The sequence below is a fragment of the Ptychodera flava genome, chromosome 15 (genome assembly GCF_041260155.1).
Source record: "Ptychodera flava strain L36383 chromosome 15, AS_Pfla_20210202, whole genome shotgun sequence".
Taxonomy (NCBI): domain Eukaryota; kingdom Metazoa; phylum Hemichordata; class Enteropneusta; family Ptychoderidae; genus Ptychodera; species Ptychodera flava.
The window spans coordinates 1,231,688-1,251,770 of record NC_091942.1 but is presented as its reverse complement, the minus strand read 5'-3'; the positions used below and the strand labels follow the sequence as shown (position 1 = coordinate 1,251,770).

The following is a 20,083-nucleotide window of genomic DNA, read 5'->3' as shown; positions in this document are numbered from 1 at the left end:
AATGTGTACGGGACATTTTTATTCGCATCAGCCCTTCACAGTGATTGTGAGATCGAATACCAGAGAGTGGAGCCCCAGTTACGTAATATCAGCGACAGTTATAGTACACGTGTGTATGACACGTGCACGGTCAGGGCATGGGTCAGGGTGACACGTGAAAGGGGACTGGACATCGTCGTGCAGGGTCAATGACCAGAGCAAAAATAACACAAGGCCGCTCGCGTCCTTGCCCTATTTCTGCCGCTGGCTGCGCTGTACTCAAGCCTTTTCGAGACAACCCGTCGCGGGAAGACTTGAAGGAGAAGAATGCATCCTGAATGCATTCATATGATGATCTTTGTAATTAATCAGCTAATTATTTGGGGGTTTTTTCTTCCGACAAGACGCATTGTAATTTTAATGTATTCACAGTTATGAAGATCTGTTTTATTTGTGACAATGTGGAAATAAATTTATCTTTTTCAAAAAAAAAAAAAACCGTCGCGGGAATGGAGAGCCGGAACCGGGGTACTGGCCCTTGGAATGGTGTACACATATTTACGGCAGTTTTGACACCATTATTTTCGCCTCTTGTAGACATTTTACAAACAGTGTAGAGTTTGACTCCTGTTTTTGACTCCAGAACAACTTTAAGTCCCCCAAGTGAGCACTTTTGAATAATAATTCAGAACCAATGGGGGGGGGGGGGCTGAAAACGTTTTAGTTCCCAACATTTTAGTGTCATCCAATGATTCTAATGTTAGTAATAATTAAAATCTAGAATCTAAAAATATCTGAATGCTGTTGAATTTTCATAAAACAAGTTGGCCTTATAATGGGGTAGAATCTGCTAAAGTTGATATTTTTTCAATATTTCTATGCAATATATCAAATACTATATATACTGCTGTCTCCCTACAGCATGCTGAAACACACAATATTCAGTTTGTCAACAAACCTGTATATATAAATATATGTAATTGAATTAGAGTCCAGACTGAAAGTCATTTGTCAATGATACAAATGCACAGGATATATACACAGGCCTTGTTTGCAAGCTAAATACTGGACAGTTCAACATTCGTCTGTATTGCGTAGAACAAGATGCAATTGTCAATTGTATAAACTGAACAAAAATATTGTCAAAACAAGTCATCGTTGATGACACAGTCCCCACTTGTTAATGGGTACTTTGATTACAAGTCCTCAGAGAGGATAGAGTCATCTTCATTAATTAGGTCTGTGATAAAAATACTTTGATACAGATGGCGCTCAATGGCCAAGAATGAGTTCCATGGTGATGAAAACATAAAACCAATGTAGGCCACCATCCTAAAGGTCATTTAATGAGTCAACTAGGAATTAATCAACACGATGTTGCAAAACATTTTCGCATCCTATCATAACACTGATGGATTATCACTGGTACCATATTTTATAAAGTTTGATGCACTGCTTCTGGACATTCACCCTAAAAACAAAAGTTCATCATGTAAATGCAAATTGGCAATTAATTTAATTTATTGGATCGTATCACAAAACAAATCAACATGCATATGTATGACATAGGTCAATGTCCTTGTACCAACTTTGAATAAAATCGGTTGAGATATGCCTGAGTTATGGCTCTGTACATGAAAAAATCATAACAAAATGGCCGCACAGCAGCCATATTGGATCGTATCACAAAACAAATTGACGTGCATATCTATGACATTGGTCAATGTCCTTGTACCAACTTTGAATAAAATGGGTTGAAACACGTGTGAGTTTAATGGCTCCGTACATGAAAAAAATCATAATAAAATGGCCGCCTGGCGGCCATATTGGATCGTATCGCAAAACAAATCGACGTGCATATGTATGACATAGGTCAATGTCCTTGTACCAACTTTGAATAAAATGAGTTGAGATATGCCCGAGTTATGGCTTTGTACATGAAAAAATCGTAACAAAATGGCCACACGGCAGCCATATTGGATCGTATCACAAAACAAATTGATGTGCATATCTATGACATTGGTCAGTGTCCTTGTACCAACTTTGAATAAAATCGGTTGAAACATGTCTGAGTTATGACCCTGTACATGAAAAAATCGTAATAAAATGGGCGCCTGGCAGCCATATTGGATCGTATCACAAAACAAATCGACGTGCATATGTATGACATAAGGAGTAATCCTTGTACCAAGTTCGAATGAAATCGCTCCAGGCATCTCTGAGATATCTGCGTGAACGGACGGACGCACGCACGGACGCACACACGCACGGGCATGACCAAACCTATAAGTCCCCCGGACCGTGTCCGTGGGGACTAATTACCAAAGTTAATACAGCTACTGGCCTGCTACTGTCATTGCATATACCGGCAGTGACAGAGATAGCTCTGACTCTGATATAGTGACAGAGATAGCTCTGACTCTGATGTAGTGACAGTGATAGCTCTGACTCTGATGTAGTTGAAGAAGAGGGGGTCCATGATATACTTGTACTCAAGATCAGGCGAGAGAGCAACACATGGAAGACCAAGAGACTTAACAGTTATCAAGGATTATTAAACTCTGGCAATCAAATTTTAAAGAAAAACGACGTGATCAACTTGTTTGATTTTCTACAAATGTACGATGAAAAGTCACCGTTTTTTCACGAAAATCACTTAAAATCAATTTATAAAAACATTCATATTAAGTTCATGCAGTGAATGAAATTTTCACTTGTCTGACTAAATGGAATTATTCATATTTTTACCAAATTTGCCAATGTTACGCCGGAAATTTCAGAGATTAAAACGTTTATTTGATGGAATATTTTAACCTAAGCTTCCGTTATGACCACTACAATTCAACTAATTCTACACTTTACTGCACAATGTTGTTGTTTGAAACAATGGAAGACTTAAAACTTTTGCTCAAACTTTTCTCAATGAAACTTTTACCACTCTCTTACTAAATCAAGAATAAAAATCAGGGGGTCACCATGCAAAATTTGGTGCAAGAGAGACAAATTACCTAAAGATTTCCCGATATTTGAAATTCAGAATGGCCTTCACCCTGCGTTAACTTTATGGAGAAACACAAAATTTTCCATTTTCGAAAAACTATGACGGTAAAAAGTTTTTTTTTTCACGAAGAGCTTCAGGCCTAAAGTGAACCCCCATATGCCATAAGTGGTAGATCAGAAACGAATTGTAGAAGTGAACTCCAAGCTTTTGAAGTTTTGTTGTACTGCGTAAGAAAATGTATGCAATAGTGGAACTGTTCATAGCCGAGAAAATTGACAATATTTATATGGTTCATGGAAAATGCCACTATTGATTTCGAAGTCTGTTGTCCTGAAAGTAAGTCAATGTCAGGTTCTAAATCCAACCTGCCTTGGCCTTGCCTCGTTAAATCAGCGAGTAATAAAAATGAAGCCAAGTAACAAGTTCCCGAGTTTCATGTGCTTCTTTCCCAAACACTCTATTTATATAGATATTTTATTTTGTTTTTCTTTATAAATATTTAGTTTCTATTTTATAAATGCTTTATCTTTATTTTAACACTTTACCTTGATGGTTATCATGAAATGGTTTCTACAAGACAGTGATTTACTCATTTAGTGTTAATTTGTAACTATTGAAACGCCACTTATTCAGGCTTTCTTTGAATATCGAGGCATCGTGTTGAACTGAACTGTCCGCAATCTGTACTAGAATAGTGGACCAAGGACAAATCTGACAATTCCCTCCTGCGTGCTCTGAGTCACTTTTTGCTTTACAACTACAATTAGAAAAAGTTCACAGCATTATTCTTACCAGGCTATTTTGGTATCAAGCGATTTTTCTTACTTCTACATTTTAGCATGATAATTCGTTTCCTGATCAAACGCACCAACCTTGGCCGATGGGGCAATTCGATCAGAAAGGCGAAATATTTCCAATCACTCTCCCCTTGGTGAGTACATTTCCTCAGAAGTACCTTGAAATTCTCTCTTTAGGGTTGCATTCAACCACTGTGGAATCACCTACATCAAACGGTTTTATTTTGTTCATAAATGAACTACTATACTTCTGTCTACTTGATATCTTACTTGATATTCCATATCTTGTCATGGAATCTTGCAAGTAATGAAGTATCTATAAGTATTTCCTTCACTTTTCAAACAGTAACTATTTAAACTCACTGACTGACTTTCACTCACTCACTCACTCACTCACTCACACACACACACACACACACACACACACACACACACACACACACACACACACACACTCTCTCTCTCTCTCTCTCTCTCTCTCTCTCTCTCTCCCCCCCCCCCCCATTCGACCTTGCGATGGCAATTTCACAATTTTGTTACAATCCATGCCCAGAGGTATAAATTGATCTGGAAGTCGTCCAATGATACAAACTGGCACGCTGGTAAACAGTGTAGTAGACAGTGAAGGTCAATCCAATTTACACAAAAAATATTTTCAATGACCAACTGCATGTACATGTTCTTATCATGTTGACTAAATCGGCAAAACATAATTGCCACCTTTCTGATTTACCCATCTTTCTTGGTAAACAATCTGAAGGAATTTGCACCAGAACATCAAGGATATCTGACACTCTTGTCACTGGTAGCAGATCATTCTTTCATGCAAGCAACCAACCTTTGATTTCTTTGTGTTGGCAAACAAGGCTTCTCAGAACTGAAACACAAAGCGACGGGCTCTAGGAAATCTGTTAAGTAAAATTTTAAAAAATTTTGGATGTTTGCTTGTAAAATTTGAATTTATTTCTCCATGCTCATCATTGACATTATACTTGGATATTTGTCGAACAATGAATTTCATGACAGATAACATAAACAGTAATGTTCAAACATGCACACTTATTTTGTTTTGAATCAAGCTGTGAAAAAAAGATAATACAGAGGAGCTAGGGGATAACATTACCAGTTTGTTGTCCATGCAGTCATGTGTGATCATTGCTTCTCAGAATGATGAAGGGTGGGGACAGACTCTCCATACCTTGGCTGGCTACATGTACACGTATGCACTCCTAAAGCCTGGCTCAGCACAAACGTTCGGCAAGCTGGAGAGCCCCGCTTGCAGCATCAGTTCAATGAGCTAGCTAGGTTACACCAGCCACAGAGTGTAGCAAACCAGTGGCTGCAGGAGACTTGCGGCAGTCGGCCCGGGGGGGGGGTGTCTTTGAGATGATAAAAGGAATACTTTGTTGGCCTATGTGGGTAGTAACTGATGGGTTTAGGTGTACATGTAAAAGTGGGTCAGACTTTGTTGTTCAGGCACTGTTTTTTAGAAGTGCCTTGAAAATATTAGACGAAAAGAAGAAAGTACTATTTCTGCAGGAGGAGCAGGAAATCATTCAAAAACATCCATCAGTCCCTCCACCTCCCCACCCCCTCCAAAATATACCCTGTGTAGTATTTCTGAACTAAATAGCCTTGTCAAACACATTATACTCCCCAGTACTAGTCTATCCAAGGACAGTTTATACCAAATTTATTATCTTGCATTTTCTTGGCACCATCAAAATATTTTGTGTATGTTTTTAGAACCAGTCTTCAATGGTTGAATGATTATAGGCTGTGAAATTTATGTTAGTGACATCCTTATCAAGATTTCAAAGTTGTTTAAAACAAAGTAGATTTTGTTATTCACAAGTTTGTAAGACCTGCATATACTCAAACATCCAACGCATCAACTTATCAAATTTATACAGATATGTAAGTCAAAAAACATCTTTTAACAGAAATGTAAACAGTCAAAAACTAAATTATTTTTATGGACTGATTTCATAAATACATTACATTTTCTGAATAAGGGGGAGAACCATTTGATTTCTGGGGGGGATAGAGGATCTGGGGGAAAAAAATTTGTCGGCAGGTGAAGGACAGAAAAAAAAATTGATCCAACAATGGCTTGAGAAAAAAAATTGTTCCAACAGACAGGAGAGAAAAAAAAATTTGTCGCCATGTGCTAAAATCACCAAAGTTTGGGACTGATTTAAAAAAAAAACGCTGGAGGGCGGCCGCCTACGGCAGCACTAATATTTTCAATATTTTAGAGTGAATCCTGATGTAAAAAATCTGGCATATAAATAAACTTCAATACTACACAATGTTCAAAGTTTCATTGTGATGACAGTGTTTTAAATATGTTGCAATAAAGCATTGACACAGTCAGTATTAAAAGGGGAACCATTGGACTTGCTGTGATCTGTATCTTCTGAAAATTTAAAACAAACGACACGATTCAATGAACTACTTTTAAAAGCGATATATTATTCTCAAAATATATGTCTTTCCTTGCAATGAAAATACAAAAACAAATAATGAAATACAAACACAACTTTTGTAAAACATGACTTCTTTCCTGAAAAGTTGACAGTACTGATTTTATATAAAACACAGCTATAGTACTGACTTTCACAACTGTATGATCACTACACTTCTATACTAGTCACTATCAGCCTGGTTTAACCAGACGGCTGATCTGTTCAGTGGATGGAACAGATCAGCCATCTGGTTTAACCAGGCTACAATTACTCTACTGGAGACTATGGCAGTGGCTTCATGGATGACAGTAGGCAGATCCCATATCTTTTTGGTTCGGTACATGCAGGTACCTGCTGAGCACCTGTAAGAAAGGAAAATTGTTATTTTTATTAAAAATTGTCTGCAGTAGTTTTGTGTTTGATTAAAAGGTTTCTCACTTTGGAAAGGGACAAGAAAAGCGTTAATATTGGTGATTTTTATATGCATTTTTATATTACTCCAACATAAACAAAGTCATCACTCAAAATAATCTGCTGATATGACTACCTTTGTCTCCCCTTTCTTGTCTGTTGAATAAAGTGACAATGTCAGTTGAGTGGATGTCCTTTGCCATCTCTCTTCGGCACCTTGCCTTGACATGTGGATTGGTATTGAGTGATGCTGATATCGCAGCTCTTTTCTTCTTCTTTCTTTTTTCGTTAGCAGCTCTCCTGTTATTGGCTGCTGCCTGCTGGCTAGCTCCGTACAGTTCTTTGTATTTCTCATGCACAGCTGATATGGTGGCCATTTTCTCATTTACCATTTGCACAACTGCCTTGACCTTCGCTTGTAGAGAGTGGTAGAAAACCATACTTTCTTGGTATGACGCAGATTTCTTGTTGAGTTTTTCCACGTCTGCTACACAGCTTGAGTACAGCTGGTCAAGTTTGTCAGTCTGGTTTTTTACTAGTTATTTGTTGTACATATAAAATTTTAATAGCAGAACCATGAACACAACAAGTTATTAAAACATCCGGTTGTGAACCAATAACGTGTATGTATAGCATATTGTATTAAAAATTGGCAAGCGAGAAAAAAAAAATTTGCTTTGCCACTGCATACAGAAAAAATAATTCGATGCAGGACTGACAATAGAAAAAAAATTTGCTGTCACAGTCATGGGAAAAAAAAATTTGTTGCCCCACCCATTTCCTCCACCCCCCCCCCAGAAATCAAATGGTTCACCCCTTAGATAGTCACTTGCTTGTTTGCAACGAATCAACTAGCTCTGTGGGTCCATAGCTGTGGTGTTTTCGGACGGGATTCCTGCCTTTTACGGACTGGTTTTGACTTTTTACGATTTTAACCCCGCCACGGTTAAAATCGTAAAAAGTCAAAACCAGCCCGTAAAAGGCAGGAATCCCGTCCGAAAACACCACAGCTATGGACCCACAGCTACGAATCAACTTGCACTACAATGTCACTATTCAAGTCTAACAAGCGATGATTGAAGTCCTACAAATAGAAATCACCTTGACGTGGCCGTTTGTTATCTGTTGCCGAGTATCGAATAAGAATACATAGACCTACTTACCTGCAGCGCGACACAGAGTGCACCGATCGCGAGGGGGGCCCTCAATGCACACATGAGGACTTTGACTTAATAAGTAATCGAGTACATACCTGAACACACTGCCTTGGAAACATAGCCTTGCGGAGAGATAGGCAAAACGCACACTGGGCATCCGCTGACATAGACATTCCTACATACATAGCGCTGTTTAGTTGGCTTGTTTCTATGAACACCTTCACAGGGTGAAATTTACTTTTATTTATCATAGGCGACTCGAATAAAACACTTAGTCTATTAAAATCTATGTTTTGGACGCATTTACCAGCGTTAACTCACTGAGTGTCATGCTTTCAAAGTCACGTCCACTTCCTAAATCGATAAATATACAATAAATAATAAAATATACAATACAATAATATATACAATAAAAATGTTACAATAAAAGAAACGCTACTGAATATTACTTGCCGAGGATTGCACAAAAAGTTAAAAACTTATTTTCATTGTGGTCCTCAAAAGAAAACACAAAAATCACATGAAAACAGTGTCACTCCGAATATCAAATAAATAACAAAATGAAACCACCAGACAAACAAACTGTACACGACAGATGGAGCAGGGCGTAGGTACCCTAGCCATCCAATTTTGTGTACAGATAGTATTTGACCTTCTTTTTAAAAACTTGAGAACAATGACTAGAGTTGTGAATACTCAAAGGAATGTTATTCCATAACTTAGCTCCTGTAATCTGAAACGAATGTTGACCGTGAGAATCAAAGGCAGGTGAACGAACAGAATATGAGCTTGATCTGGTATTTAATATACGTATGGCAGTTCGTTGTCAAATTGAAATGTTCAGAGAGATAACGGGGTGCAGTATTATTGATCGCTTTAAAAACGTGATTCAGTTTTAGCAGCTGTACTCTTTGTTCAACGGGCAGCCAGCCAATCATTGTGAAATGCTGGGTCGAAACATGTGTTCGTGGAGGTAAATTTAGAACGAATCTGACCATTTATTTTGTGAATATTGTAAACTCGATTTCGTACGCTTAGTTAAACTGGCAAACCAAAATGAACATGCATAGTCGCAATGGCATTGAATGAGAGAGGAAACTAATAATTTTCTGATGTCTGAGTCTAAATATTGAGATTTCCGATAGAGGAATTTAAGTCTGGCGTTTACTTTGCTCAAAACAACACTTGCAATAGACTCGCCATCAAGCGATTGATCAATTTCCGCTCCAAGGTATTTCACTGATGTTTTCTGTGAAATTTCTGTACCATTACACACAACTGACAATTTTGAGTTAATTTTCAGTTTGCGTTTAGAAGCAAATAAGATTGACTCTTTCTTTCCGAGGTACAGAGACAATTTGCTGTCGATAAGCCATTCGTCAATACTCGAGAGTTCATGACTCAGCTGCTGCTCTACCTCTGTAGTATTCTTACCCGAAACTAACAAAGCTGAATCATCTGCATATAAAAACAATTTACACGTCACAGTGCATTCCATATCATTTACAAAATCAAGAATAGCAAGGGCCCTAAAATGGATCCTTGGGAAACACCGCTTTATATAGTTATAGTTTGAACATCAGAAAAAACACCAGATACATCGACAAGTTGCTTTCTGTTTGAGAGATACGACGAAAACCTGTTAATGGCAGGATCTGACAAACCGATGGCTTTTAGTTTACCAAGTAAGATCGTATGGTCGACTGTATCGAACGCTTTCTGTAAATCTAACATGACCATTCCAACATAATTGCCCTTATCCATTTCCATGCGAATGTAATCTGTTAAGACCAGAAGAAAGTCATGTGTCTGTTGAATAAGATGTACGGAAACCTGATTGAAACTTATACAAGAGATTTGAATCTTCAATGTGCTTAGACAGTTGATCATGAACTACTTTTTCAATAACCTTTGAAATTACACTTAATGATATTGACACTGATCGATAATTGCTGACATCTGTTTTACAGTTCTTCTTGTGTAATGGGACTACTCTTGCTTTCTTCCAATCGTTGGGAAATTTCCCAAATTGAGTGACAGATTAATAATATGTGAGAGTGGACAAGCAATTACATCAGCCGCATCTTTCACAAACTTGGCTGGAATACCATCCAAACCAGTAGCCTTTGATAAATTGATGTATTGAAGAACTTTGCAAAGGTAGTCCTCACCAACAACAGAGAACTGAAAAGAATCAGTCAGAACATCCTTGTTGGAATAAAATAAGTGAGTTAATAATAGCTATGTTAAAACGACCCATGCCAAAAGGGAGTTTCTCAACAAGACTTGAAGCAATTGTCGTGAAAAAATTGTTGAATTTACTAGCTACTCTTGATTTATCGAAAATGATGGAAATACCATCACGAAGTCCAATGGATTGGTAGCCGCTTTTGACTTAGTTGATGAACCAAAGTCTTTCAGTGTTTTCCAAAGTTTTCCAGGACATTTTTTTCATCGAGAAGCTTCGAGCTAAAATAAGAATTTTTTGCCTTTTCTATCAATTGACGATTTGAATTTCTAGCTTTTTTGAAATCGGTGAAAACACTCAAATCGTTGGACTTTTTAAACTTGGCAAACAATTTATCTCTTTTCCTGATACTATTTAAAATATCGGCATTCATCCATGGCTGAGAATTTTGCTTCAGACGAACTTATTTCAAAGGAGCAACCAAGTCCAATATCCCAATAAAAAGTCTTTAAAATTATTCCAGGCAGAATCAACACTGTCACAGTCGACAACTTTAGACCAATCAACGCCCCGCAATTTAGTTTGAAAATCATGCTTTGTATAACTCTTTATGGATCGTAATTTGACTGTATTTTGACAAAATGATTTAAAGTGTGTTATTTTCCTCGTACCATAGATAAGGCAATGATCACTAATACCAATATCGATCACCCAAGACTGGCTGATTTTGTCGGGGTCGGATGATAAAATACTATCAATTATTGATTTACTATTCACAGCAACCCTTGTATAGTCTTTAATTAACTGTAGAACGTTTAACATACCACAACAATCTTTGAAAGCTCTGAGTAGACCTGTTGAGTTACAAGCATTAGCAACATTGGTGTTGAAATCTCCTATATAGGGGATGATCAATCCTGGATTCACACTGACATTATGACAACATTGCTGTAGTAAATCATAAAAATTCAATTGCTTAGGTGGACGATAACAAGTTTCGACAATGATTGGCTTTGTTTTTGGCAAAAGAATGTCAACCCAGATTGTCTCTAGATCATCTGATCTCTCATTGAATGCTAAGTCACTCCTAATGTCAAATGTAATTGGTTTTGGAAAATAAATTAGTCAAACAAAACATGAGGAAACAAATTTAGTCTGAATGGTTCTGCTCAATTAAGGCAAATTTATCTATAGCTCCAATGTTGAATTATATTCATAAAATTTGGTTTATTACTCAGGATGCTTGATATGGCATAATTGTCCATGTCGGAACTGTATTTCTCTCTCTCTCTCTCTCTCTCTCTCTCTCTCTCTGGTTCAAAATATCTCATAGAATAGTCTCAGACTAAGATTAAGGAGATCTCAATTTCTTTTAACATATTTATTAGACTAGTATACACAGAAACCATGATACAATTTACAGTCTGATTAATATATCACAGATTTTTAATTCATATTACTTACAATTAAATACATGTACCTGTATCCTGCCAACCTTTGTAAGAACTTTATTTTACAACAATATAGTAAAGCTGCAGTGCATATGGCATCACTCACATTAAATTAATATACATGTACTCATTATCAACTGCACAGTAAATTCCAGATCAGGCGCTACTATACTGTGTAACTGCAATATGGTTTGCAAACGTGAAAATGATTATTTAATAGTATTGTGCACATTTATATGCATATGTATTATAGCAGCATTATTACTTTATACTTAAAATGAAAACTTATTCAACCAAAAAAGGTTATGTCATGCACACAGTAAAATATAATTCCTACAATCATCAGCATGAGTGTTGCAATACGCTTTTTTGTTGTACAGAGATCTGTGCAGATTAAAACATTTTCTATATGGTGGTGCTCCATCACATATGTTATGAATAGCATCTTAAGTAAAAGACTCAACTAGGTAATTTCAACAGCTCTCCAAAGTATTGAGTATAAAATATCACATGTGATGTCATCAGTGGCAAATCCTGTATGTGGATATTTCAAATAAGTACCCACCCCATAAACCATGATCAGAAATACACATTTTGTAAAACGCGAAATTAATTGATTGCACCTCTCTCTTCTTTAAATACCTGCTGTAGATTTACTAACTCATTTCCAGTTTTGTACTTGTAAATCTATGAAATCTATCTGTTAACAAGTATGATGATCCCATACAATATCTTCCTTTACCTTCACCTCATCCTGTAGTAAATCAACATAATTATTTCAAAATTATCATCATAATATTTGTGAGTCTCATCAACTAGAAATTTAATTGTATTAACTTGCTTGTTCATAAAGCAGGAAGAGTTGTAGAGGGTAATTTATGTTTTTACTGACTTAGACGGAATCGGATTGGATGTGACTAAACATGATAAAAAGTGATCATCAAATCTGGCACCTATAGAAGAGGATACACCATTATTTCTGAGTTCTGTGACTATAATAAATCGTCATCTACAACACTGCTGCATTGGTCATTCACAGATGTACATGTCTTCTGAATGCAGTAGTATTTTCTGTAGGCTAGCTATTTTCTTGCATGTTCTCCTCCTGCATAACAGACAAGGTGAAAATGAACACATTTTTGGGTGTGCATATGTATGCTGAATATATATATATATATATATATATATATATATATATATATATATATATATATATATATATATATATATATATATATATATATATATATATATATATTGTATACATTTTGTATATATATATATTATATATAATATATATATATATATATATATATATATATATATATATATATATATATATATATATATTCAATAATCATAGAAAAGAAGCGCCACTCTCTCTTAAAGGGACATAAGCTGTAATTTGTTGCAAGTTATTCAGTATTCTGCTTCTGTATAATACCGTGTCTGACCCTTATTGGTATGTCATGCTGAAATTTCAAGTATTCTTTTTGTCAACACAGCTTGTATGTGTGTAGTGGTTATTGTTTATTGCTTACAAATGAATTCTAGTCCAGATTTGATGGAGATTATACTCATATAGATTGTGTTGATATGCTAAATACTTGGCATTAAATTACAGTTTCGGGATTCAATGCAGAAAGTACAGGGATTCAACCACAAAACAAAAGTTCTGAACAAATAGCCAAAAGATATGGAGCTTTATCAAATTTTGTATTATCTTGTGCTTAACTACAAAAACTCTACTGTAAATCTGGTTTTCTTGCCTACTGAATTGTACTGAATCACAATAGTGAAATCTGGTCTTGGGCGTAGTAATACATTGGTGGGCAAATTCTTTTCATATCAACAAAGCCCCTGATCTGGAAACAAAAAGGATCACAAACTCAATCTTAGTTTCAACATACTAACCTACCACTTCAAAGTATGTGTTCAAGCCAAATTAAAAAATCTGAAAAGCTAAAATAAATACCTAGTTTGTGTACTTGGATTGGCCACTCATGGGTCAGCTTACACAGGTCTCCCTGATCCTAAATTAATTATTGGCAGGAGCACTATCAACAATTCTGTAAAAATACATGTATTAACAGTTGTTAATAATATTCATACACAAAACTGCCACAATCTGATCAAAATTAGCTGTAGAGAATGTGTCTTAAACTTCACCAGGGGGCTATAGGTCTCTGTTGATCCTGTCCTCATAATACTGCTGTGGAAAGGGTTATCATCAGCAGAATTAGAAAAGAAAACACCACATGGAGGTAAAGACACTGCCATTTTTACGTTAATCATTGCCATGGCTATTGTCACAGTGGATCATTTACACTAAAACAATTAATTTATATTGCAGTGTTGTTGATGATGGACTGCCCTGTGTAATGTAGCAAAGTCAGTGCTTGTACTCTTCATTAGGTGGAACATCTTGGAATTTTTACAACTTCTACAATTGTAAAATTGAATTCACTTCTAGAAAATTGATTTTGCTCTTTCTATTGCTGAAAAATAATGAGACTCTGACACTGCTTAATGGTTTTTAGCTTACGTCTTCAGATGCGGGCTAATGTCATAGCAATGTCTGCCTGTCTGTCTATGTGTGTGAGTGTGTGAGTGTGTGTGTGTCTGTCTGTCTGGCTGTCTGTCTGTTTGTTTACATGATAACTCAAAAACGCCTGAACAGATTTAAATCAGATTTGGTACAAAGGTACCATATGCTGCTTGCAAGAACTGATTAGATTTGGTTAGTGTGGCTTGCATATTAATGAAGTTATGCAATATCGTTTTTTTCCGTACAATGGTTTCCCTATGGAGACGGTAATGACAGAGTAGACATATATCAAGAAATACTGCACAAAATTTCATGAAACTTTCACAGATGACAATCTCAGAACATTATGATGATACTGTGAGTGTCGAGTCAATTATCTGCTCATTTACATATTAAATGAACTTTTGTTATTGGTGACATAACTCTAAAATTCCTGCACCAAACTTGATGTAGGATTTGGTCTTTTGGCCAGAGGTCCATATATATTTCTTTCATGAATTTGATTTTGTTTGTGTACTGTCTAGTTACTGTATGTTCTGTGCTGTTTTGTGTCTACGTTTACAACTATTGTCTTACAAATTCTGACCTAATGTTATGGGATTATGGATAGGTATGATTGCAATTATTGATCTGATATACATCTAATTATACTTAGAAGCATTGGGCAGTGTCAAGTTAATAAATAGCTCATTTGCATATTTTATGAAGTTTTAAAATTAGTCATATAACTCCAGTATAAGTGCACCAAATTTGATGAATTCTGCTGCAGATACTGATCTGACTGATATCACTAGTACAGAAATTTGCGAGAAATTTTGGTTGATTCAAAAATATTTAAACCAGAAAAACAAGAATGACAAAAGCAAGACTGATCTGCAACTTAGGTACTGGAAGTCAACTTTAGGAACATGCATGTCAACTTCTATAGCAATGGACAGGCAGGTTCTACATACATTTATATGCAAATGTCCTATATATATGCAGCCTTAGAAGGCTTGACAGAAAGAAAAGGTGGGAGAGTGGGGAAAAATAATGATCAGGTAAAAAAAAAAATTCCACCTCATTAATCTTCAAGATCTCCCCCCCCCCCCCCCCCAATATCAAATTTTCCACCCCTTGGTATTGACCATGTTTACATAAAGAGCTACAATGTGGCCAGATGGCAGGAAATGTTAAAATATTTGAACTATTTACAACCTTTAGGATTTATGAATTAATGCTATCAGTGCTATCATTTGAGTATAAACAGCACTTAAATTAGTTACAGATAGTGAAATGCCTTCCACTGTAGGGGTGATTATGACATCTGGAATTATCCTGGATCCAAATTTCTTAATTAGATCTTTTTTGTCTTACATGGAAAAGTTGCAAAAATTGGTCCACAATGAAAACGTTACTCTCAGCTTTGCTTTTTTGATCAAATTTTACTACAAATTGATACCAAATATGACAAAATTATGTTCACAGCCTTCAACATTGTCCCAGAAGATATCCTGGGTTGGAATAGGTCAATTGAGGTCACAGACATAGAAAATTGCCTAAAATATATAAATTTGGGGGGTTTCCCGACACTTTTGAGTTGAGCAGTAGATGTATCTAAGAACATCACTCCAGACTTTTACATCAAATTACAAAGCTACCAGACAAGTAGTTTTTGAGAACAAGTTTTCTTTCTTTTCAAAAATGACGAAATTGTCTAAAAAATACATATTTGCATATTTCAGGACATTTTCCACATATCCAACTATTGTCATCCCTGGACATTTGTATACTGTATATAAAAGCTGTCTGTACAGCAGTTTTAAGGAAAAAAGAATTTTTAAGATTTCTTAACCAAAAATGACAAAAATTGCCCAAAACGGTAATTTTGCTAATTTTGCATAATTTCAACAAATAAGATAATTTCAACAAATAAGAAAGGTTACACCCTTGCAAACATCCAACCTAAACTTGAGAACAATTGGGCTAGCGGTTTCAGAGAAGAAGAATTTTTACTTAAAATGAGGAAAATAACCAAAAAATTTAGGAAAAATACAAAATTCAAGATATCTGCATGATATACATAAAATTGTATATTGTCCACCTAAGGTACATGGACATTAATTTTCAAAGCAATCAAACCAGCGGTTCTTGAGTCAGTAACTTTTGACCATTTTCACAGTTTTTAAGTTCATTTGCATAATTTTGGCAATGCAGACTATTGAACAAAATCCCATCTAGAGCCCAAGATGCATCCACACACTAAATACCAAGCTAAAAGGTGCAGTGGTTTGCATGTTTTTGATGTTGGCTGACATACTATACATCCACACATACATACAGTATTCACATACATACAGACGCCACCAACTTCAGCTTATACGATAACCTCACATTGGTATACCAAATGTGAGCTAATTAAAACATTTAAACGTGTATCAAAATATACTTCATAACTGATGAACATACTACTTCATACAATAACAATGTGGGAGAAATCTTGCAATGTACGCACCCAAACAATCCCAACAGTCTGGCTAAAAATAGACTATTGTCAGAGGTGTCAACTCGAATTGCTAATTGGCCCTGTATTTGCATAGAGCTTCTGTCCTGAAAAAGAGCTCTGATCTTGTTTTTGGTATAGCTATGGTGCTCTGAAACACTGCTAACACACATCAACGTCACAGTTAATGACCCCTTGAACCCTGAACCCCCCAGTGATGACCTCCCGTACAAAAGATCGAACTTGCTACACTAGTACATATATTACCCTGACCCTCAGTAATGACCAGTGCCTTGAGGACTTCAATCAGAGCTGGATGAAGAGGACTACATAAGTTGTGATTTTTAAATTTTTTGATCAAAAATCAGCAAAAATTGCCTGAAAAAACGTTACAGGTTTTTTCACAGTTTTTCAAAAGTGGTATTTTCCCAGTAGATATGCATATCTAACTTTTCGGCACTCTGATGGGTAGCTTCAGTAGAGATATTTCTACAAAAAATTACCCCAAAATACAAATATGCAATTTGCAGCATGATTTTAAACTATGTAAGCCTCATGAAATCAATCCTAGCTCCAAGTTTCAAAGCAATTACATTAGAATTTTTACCAAAAATGGCATAATATACAAACATGTGAATTCTTGCATGATTTGAAGAAACCTTACTGAGGTTAATCAAAGGAAACGTCTATATAAAATTTAAAAATTAGACAAACTGTTTCAGCAACGAAGATATTTGCAAAAAATTAAAATTTCATAACTCTTTGAACAAAACTGACTAAATTTACCCATAACAATCTGCATACAAAATTTTAAACCTATGGGACTAGCTGTTTTAAAGGTGAAGCCTTCAATGCCAAAAGTTGATGGATGCCGCCATCACTGTTGCCCATAATGATATCAACAACATGAGACAAATGACAATTGACGGCAGACAATTATTCATTCTGTAAATGTTACAGTTTTCTCATTGTTTGATACAAATTAAATGGATTACAAGTGATAGGATATGTAATTTTGTAACTAAACACCACCTTTACAGAACATTTCTATTATACATTAGGTAAGATAATCACAGTTTTTTTCAAACATAGCGTCAACAACACTTGGCTCACATTTTGTTTGGCAGGCCAGAGTGAGTATACTATACCCCTGGGAACATGCATACAAAGTATCAAAGCAATTGGATGAGCAATTTCAGAGAAAATGATTTTTTGACCAAATATGGGAAAAATTGCCCATACAAACATGAAAATTTCACCACAATTTTGACAAGTCCAACAGAAGTAAAACCTAGGATCGAGAACATCAACTTTCAAATCAATCCAACAAGAATTTGGGAGAAGATGATTTTTTGACCAAGAATGGGAAATATTGCCCAAAAATACAACTATAAGTATTTCACCACAATTTGAACGGCATCATTTTACAAGTGGTATAGCCAATGTGATGACGTCAAATCGCAAAACAAATTGTGTATGGTGACTTGACGTCATCAGTTTGTTGCTGAACAAATCTAATTAAAGTCACCTGATGATAAAGAACCTGCATACCAAGTTTCAACCAAATCTGGCTGGTGGTCGATTTGCAGGAAATTCACTTTTTACCTCACTTGCATATTTTTGACACTGACATGTTCACACTGCGGGACTAACGTATGCCTGAATGTTTCGTATTCCGCAAAGGATATATTCTACCTGAGAGCGCTTTCGGCCGGTTGCTAGTGGCAACAGCGAACATTGTATCAATTTATTTTCAATAGAATATCGATCGAAATCTGATGGCGTACGGGCTCATGTGTCGGGGTCAAATCATTAATATGTCCACATAACCCATACATATATATTGACTTAGATAGCATAAAATCAACGTATCAGTTGGTTTCTTGTACTTAGATTGAATCGTCGACATTTTTTTACAGTTTTGGCGATGCGTTCATGTTTCAGCACATTTTGGCGCTCTTTGCAAGTTTGGCGCCATTGTGAGCTGGGAATGACCTGCGAGTGAGCACGACAATAATGTATCAATTTCCGATAAAAAGAATATCGATCGATAACGTTCACTGCACGATTACAGTGGAGAGTCTGCGCCCGTTCGCCTCCGTTCTGTGTTATTTTTCAAATTTACTGGAATTTTCATCGTTGATTTTCGCCAAAATTTGGTATAAATTACAACAACATGACATGCATTTGGTCTGTACACCTTACGAGACGCATACTGATTAAAATGTGTCAATTCAAGGCCTGTGTTCTGCATGTGTACACGCTGTCAGCTCACAAAATTATTGACAGCAACAGTATATTTCAGTGATCGGAATGAATAAAATTCAAATAAAACAATTTTCGTGAAGAAATTCAAAAATCTAAAACAATAGGAATTTTCTATATTAGTCAAAGGATCACCATGTCAATTTTCATCATTATTTGTTCAAAATTGAGGAATTTGAACCAACGAGAAGTGTGCATTCTGTTCGGTATATTAGACGCCATTGTTTTCTATGGGAAATCGAGCTTATTCGCCGCGTAGTAAAATGAAAAATATATCTGAAAAAACCTGTTGGTTTAACTTTTTCATTTCGCTGTAATTTCTTACGATAATTGAAATAGCACATCTCATGAAGGTTAACTAAAACTCTATCGTTTTACTTTTTTGAGTTTCCCTCTTATCTTTGAACGATCGTTTGGCTGTTGACTGTGTTTTCACCTATTTTTTTCATATGAATAATTATCGCATGTGTATTTTCATAATTCGATCCTTCATGAAATTACTGCCAAAATATCATAAATGAAAGGTCAACATATGAGGAAATTGAATCTGCAACTCTTCCATCAATATTAAGCTGTGCAGCGTGGAAATTCGGTGAAATTTAATACATAGCGTCAAAGGTGGAGTTGACTCCCTGTACGCGTACACGCCGTATGTATGGCAAAAGAGTGACACGCTAATACGAAACAAAATGGAGGGCCTTTGGGCCCGCAGTGTTCATTTGAACAGATTTACATCTCCAACCCTGGGTGCACTTGTACACCAAATAAAAAGATGGTAGGTGCTGCAGTTTTGGAGTTTATAATGTGGATGGACGTACATACATACATATGTCACGGATTTACTATATAAGCTCTCTTTGGTATATATATGCATACCAAATGTGAGCTAAAAATTATGAACATATACTACTTCACAAGATCACTATCTGTGAGAGAAATCTTGCAACACACGAAAGCTGCCAATCCTAACAGTAATCAGCCAAAAATAGACCATTGTCAGAGGTGTCAACTTGAATTGTTAATTAGCCCTAAATTTGCATAGAGCCTCTGCCTTGAAATCTTGGTTCGACTATGAACCTTTGAAACAGTTTGCAGATATACTCCCACATACCTTGGTTTAACCTTTGAACTCTGACCCAGTGGTGACCTGTGATAAGCAGAGACTCATCTGAGCTAGGTGAAGAGGGCCAGATGTAACGTGCACTTTACATTTCAATATTCTCTCATATTCATTAACACACAATGGCAGCAAATTGTTTGACGTTACAACATTCATTTCTGGGCAACTTGATAACACAAGATTTTTTATATTTCCTCAACTGATGCAAATCATATT

The 20,083-nt window shown here is 36.0% G+C and overlaps 1 long non-coding RNA gene across 3 annotated transcripts in view; it reads right to left on the bottom strand.

Annotated features, from left to right (window-relative positions):
- Positions 1-11,424: 11,424 nt before the first annotated feature.
- Positions 11,425-20,083, bottom strand: part of LOC139150815 (uncharacterized) — a 43,127-nt gene continuing 34,468 nt past the window's right edge. The window contains exons 4-6 of one of the 3 annotated variants that reach the window (XR_011556288.1): positions 13,428-13,521; positions 13,226-13,317; positions 11,425-12,557 (exon numbers count right to left, since the gene is read on the bottom strand). This is a non-coding gene — a long non-coding RNA (uncharacterized lncRNA). Of the gene's footprint in view, positions 12,558-13,221; positions 13,318-13,427; positions 13,522-20,083 lie in introns of all 3 variants that reach the window. The other 2 variants (XR_011556286.1, XR_011556287.1) reach the window with 2 other exon arrangements.